General features: G+C 33.8%; 1 pseudogene; it reads left to right on the forward strand.

Moving 5' to 3' along the window:
- Positions 1 to 779: 779 nt before the first annotated feature.
- On the forward strand, positions 780 to 1692 carry LOC110258431 (annotated as a pseudogene).
- Positions 1693 to 5536: the final 3844 nt, after the last annotated feature.

Below are 5536 nucleotides of genomic sequence, written 5' to 3' on the forward strand. Positions count from 1 at the left end.
ACTCAGCAACAGTGGGCCAAGTAATTGATGGCAGGCCTTCCAGCATCTTTCATTTCCTGATGTCCAGGCTTCCTGATGCCATTTCAGTGAGCCAAATGCTCAGGACCAAATCCTGCCTGTCTCTATGGCTAGTATTTTCATATTATCTTTCATCATGATATATCTCAAGAGACTAGATATAGCCCTCTGTGCTATATGGTAGGAACATATTGCTTATCTATTCTAAATAGAAACAGACTTGTGAACATAGAGAACAAACTTGTGTTTGCCAAGGGGAATGGGGGAGGTGGTGGGATGGATGAGGAGTTTGGGGTTCATAAATGCAAATTATTACATTTAGAATAGTAACACCAATTTCTATGGCAGGTTGTTTGATACAAGTATATCCTCCATAGATGTTTTAAAAATTGAATTAAAAAGGTATCATTATGGAGTTCCCATCATGGTTGAGTGGTTAATGAATCTGACTAGGAACCATGAGGTTGTGGGTTTGATCCCTAGCCTTGCTCAGTCAGTTAAGGATCCAGCATTACCATGAGCTGTGGTGTAGGTTGCAGACATGACTTGGATCTTATGTTGCTGTGACTCTGGCATAGGATGATGGCTACACCTCTGATTAAACCCCTAGCCTGGGAACCTCCATATGCCATGGAAGCAGCCCTAGAAAATGCAAAAAGATGATATATCATTATAAAGTAAAAAAATACTTTCAAATATATTTTCTTGTTTTATAGGTAAACTATTTCTAATATCTAAAATCAGTATCCATGAAAAAATAGATGGAACTGATGAACAATGTGACTTACTTTGTCCTCATGAACCTTACACAGAATCAAAATAAACAGAAAGTCCTTTTTGTTATGTTTTTGTTCTTCTACATTTTGACTCTGGTGGGGATCATGCTCATTGTTGTGACTGTTGCTTTCATGAAGACTCTGGGATCGTTAATGCACTTCTTTCTTGTTAGCTCACCATTTATTCTTTAGTCATCTCATCAAAATTAACTTCAGAGCTGTTCTTTGGGAAAAATATCATATCTTTCAAGTTTGTTATAGCTCATATTTTTACAGAGCACTCATTTGGTAGATCAGCTGTCTTCTTTCTGTTGGTGATGGCCTATGATCACTATGTGGTCATCTGTAATCCCTTGCATTATTTGATTATCATGAGGCAATTGGTGTGTGTTGTGCTGCTGCTGGTGTCCTGGGTTGAAGGTTTTCTGCACTAAGTAATTCAACTGAGCACTATTTATGGGCTCTCATTCATGGCCCTAATTTCATTGATCACTTCATCTGGGACATATACCCTTTACTGAAACTTGTCTGTACTGACACCTCTGTCATTTGCCTCTTAGTGGTGGCTAATGGAGGACTGATCTGTGGTATTGTGTTTCTGCTCTTACTCATCTCATATGGAGTCATCTTATACTCTCTAAAGTATCTAAATCAGAAAGGGATGAATAAAGACCTCCAGATCTGTGGCTCCCACATCACTGTGGTTATCTACTTCTTTGTTCCCAGTATTTTAATGTATGCAAGACCTGCCAAGACCTTCTCCATTCACAAATCATTTAGTGTGTTTTATACAATCATATCCCAAATGCTGAACCCATTAATCTACAGTATAAGAAATTCTGAGTTGACTAATGCTATGAAGAAGCCCTGGAGAAGCAACATCCTAATTTGTAAATAAGTCTGACATTCACCATGAAGAGTTTCAATCATATGACTTTTAGGTTCAACTTCTTGGAAACCAAAAGTCTCTTAAAACTGACTCACCTATTCCTTTCCTTTAAAGCATTTATAATAATAAAGCATTAACTGTGTTACTGGGTTATTAATATGTTTATCTGATATGATGCCAACTATCTATATAGTGTCTTGTTTATCACATTGTCTAGAAGAGTATATTACATATAAGGAGAGAGCTGCTATAAATACATAATTAATAAATTTTTCCAGTATCAATGATTTTTAATAAATTTATGCACTTATCTCTAACATTATTTCCTTTTTTATTTATAATGATTTTTATTTTTTCCATTATGCCTGGTTTACAGTATTCTGTCAATTTTCTACTATACAGCAAGGTGACCTAGTTACACATACATGTATACATTCTTTTTTCTCACTTTATCATGCTCCATCATAAGTGATTAGCCATAGCTCCCAGTGTTATACACAATTATCTCATTTCTTATCCATTCCAAAAGCAATAATTTGTATCTATTAATCCTAACTTAACATTATTTTATGAGACTGTTTTATTTTTTAGTTATATTCTTGTCATTTGTCCATTATTTTCATTTTACTAGTGAAAATATTAAATTCTATATGTAAGTATATTTAATTTTATTTATATATATTATGTATGTAGTGGCCTCTGTATTCAATTTCAATTTCATTACATACAAAATATTCTGTCTGTGACATTTTTCTTTTTAAAATAACAAAGAAGGAGTTCCCACTGTGGCTCTGCAGAAACAAACCTGACTAAGATTGATGAGGATTCATGTTCCATTTCTGGCCTTGCCCAGTGGGTTAAGGTTCTGGCATTGCTGTGAGCTGTAGGGTAGGTTGCAGATAAAGCTTGGATCCCATGTAATTGTGTCTGTGCTATAGACTGGCAGTTGTAGCTCCTATTCCACCCCTAGCATGTTAACTTCCATATGCTGCAGGTCTGGCCCTAAAAATGCAAAAAAAAAAAAAAGGCAAAGGAAGAACAATAACAAAAAATAAAAATAGAAACCACATGAAATGGTGTGAGTAAAAAGTCTTCTTTCAAAATACTTCTAAAAATTTATGAAGAATGATTAATTTGACATACTAAGAGCCTCTGTTCAACAAACACACTTGAAAGAAAGCAAAAAGGCAGTTACAGACTGAGTTGATATTCATAGAACATGTTCATAGAATGTTGGGATGATTTTCTCCTTGAAAGATTAGGAAAACATCTCATAAAATGAAATGAAACCAAACCAAAACAAATGAAACCAAAGAAAATCAAACCAAACCAAACCTCCTTTCCATCCCTTTATAGTGTTTTCCAGTGTTCTTCTCCAGAGTAGTCACAAAAGTCTTTTTCTCAAGATTCTTCAAGTAATAATCTCTGTAAATACAAGCATATCTACATATGGGTATGTGTATAAATGTCTGCATGTAAACATTTCAGATTTACTATACGATATCTTATGGATCTTTCCATACCAGTCTATATAGATCTAACTCATTTTTGGTTATTCTTATGATATGTGATATTCCCTTATAATATTCCTGAATGAATGCATCTGGTAATTTTCATGTCATTTCCAGTATTTTATTATCACATATAATTCTGCAATAAACGTATATTTTCTGGAGTATGTGTTCCTAGAAATGTTAGTTCCTAGATTTATAGTTTTTGTGTCTCAGGGAATACATATTTAAAATATTTTAAAAATAATTTTTATTTTTTCCATCATAGCTGGTTTACAGTTTTCTGTTAATTTTCTACTGTACAGCAAGGTGACCCAGCCACACATACATATATACATTCCTTTACTCACATTATCATGCTCCATCATAAGTGAATATATACAGTTCTCAATTCTTTGTAGAATACTACTCAGCCATAAAATATTGATAGTCATGCTTATTGCCAAAATGTAATTCATGAGGTTGTACCTACACTTCTGCCCAGTCTTTGAGAATATCTGCTTGTCCACATTCTCAACAACCAGTGCTGTATAAACATGTTTGTATATGGCAATATAACTCATTTAACAAATTGTAATTCATTTGGGTAGTTAAGTTGATATTCTCAAAATATTATTTATTTAAGCCACTTTTCCCATTAAAGTTAATTGTATTTACCTTTGAATAATGTATTAATGATTTCAACCTTTCTTTTTTTTCTAGTCTTTTCCATACTGATTTTTATGAGCAATTGTATACTGAGAAAATAATCTTTCAAAAATCATTAATGATTTGATTTTCTGAATTTTGACTTGATTTTGACTTTGTTATGCAATATAGATTTTTGAATATGTTGTTATTTGGTTATTTATCTAGACAGTTTTATGAATATTTTTCTTGTTTTTTTAATCATTCTTTAAGATTTTGCTCATTTCCCTCTAACCAAAATATTTCCCATGTCTCTTTAGAAGTTAATAATTTTTATCACTTATGTGATTTTATGTGAAATTTTTGATCTATCATGTATTTATTTTGATATGCAAGGAATGAAATACAGATGTGTTTTGTTGTTTTCTGAATGAACTTTTTTTTCTGGTTGCAAAATTACTTTGCACCACTGATTTGAAATCCTAATTTTATTGTTTCCTAGATCTCTCTCTATATATATACATATATATATATATATATATATTTTTTTTTTTTTTTGGCCTTTTCTAGGGCTGCACCCATGGCATATGGAGGTTCCCAGGCTAGGGGTCTAATTGGAGATGTAGCTGCTGGCTTATGCCAGAGCCAGAGCAACAAAGGATCTGAGCTACATCTGCTACCCACACCACAGGTCACAGCAATACTGGATCCCCAACCCACTGAGTAAGGCCAGGGATCAAACCTGCAACTTCATGGTTCCTGGTCAGATTCATTAACCACTGTGCCACAATAGGAACTCTGCTAAATCTCCATATATATTTGGATGCAATTCAGGATTCTAATTTTGTTTCACATTCTTTTCAGTGATGACCCACTTAATGCATGATATAATATAATACATTTTAAAATCCAAAAAAAATCCAAGAGTAATATTTCCACATTACTCTTCTTTTTCAGAATTATGTCTGTTTTTGAATATTCATGTTGTCAAATTAAATTTATAGTAAGCCAAGCAGGTCACAAAAATTCTATACATTTCCACATGTTTAGATTCAGCAAGATTACTTTAACAAGGATTTATATCTTTAGTGATTTCAGAATTCCTATCCATGAAGAGATTAGGTGTTTTTTTTTTTTTAGTCTTTTATGCTCCTTGGTTGTGCTTTACATATTCTTTCCATGTTATTTATCTCTTACAGATAGCTGTGACTCTTCTTCCCTGACTCCTTTAATGTTAACTGACATACTCACTGAAGGAAACATCATCTCTTTTTGGAAGTGCATGATTCAAAACTTTGATGATCACATTTCAGTGCTGCTGAGATCATTCTGCTGACAGGTATGGCCTCTGACTACTATGTGCCTATCTGTACTACCTGATCATCATAAGTTTAAATACATGCGGCCATTCTCAGGAGTCACCTTGCCTGGTAGCTTTGTCCATGCAACAGTTGAGAACCTCTTCACCAATTGGCTGCCCTTTTTTGGTACAAATGACATTGATCACTTCATATGTGATGTGAGTTCTGTTGAAGCTCATCAAGAACACTTATACATTTTTGGGGTTTTTTGTTGTTGCTGCCAACATAGGGTTCAAATGCCTGTTGAACTTACTTTTTTTTTGATGGTCTCCTAGTGTGATGCTCTACACCATGAAATCTCACAGTTTGGATGGTAGGTGGAAAGGCCTCACCATCTGAATCTCTCACATCACT

The sequence above is a fragment of the Sus scrofa genome, unplaced genomic scaffold (assembly GCF_000003025.6).
Source record: "Sus scrofa isolate TJ Tabasco breed Duroc unplaced genomic scaffold, Sscrofa11.1 Contig2026, whole genome shotgun sequence".
In the NCBI taxonomy this organism is placed as follows: domain Eukaryota; kingdom Metazoa; phylum Chordata; class Mammalia; order Artiodactyla; family Suidae; genus Sus; species Sus scrofa.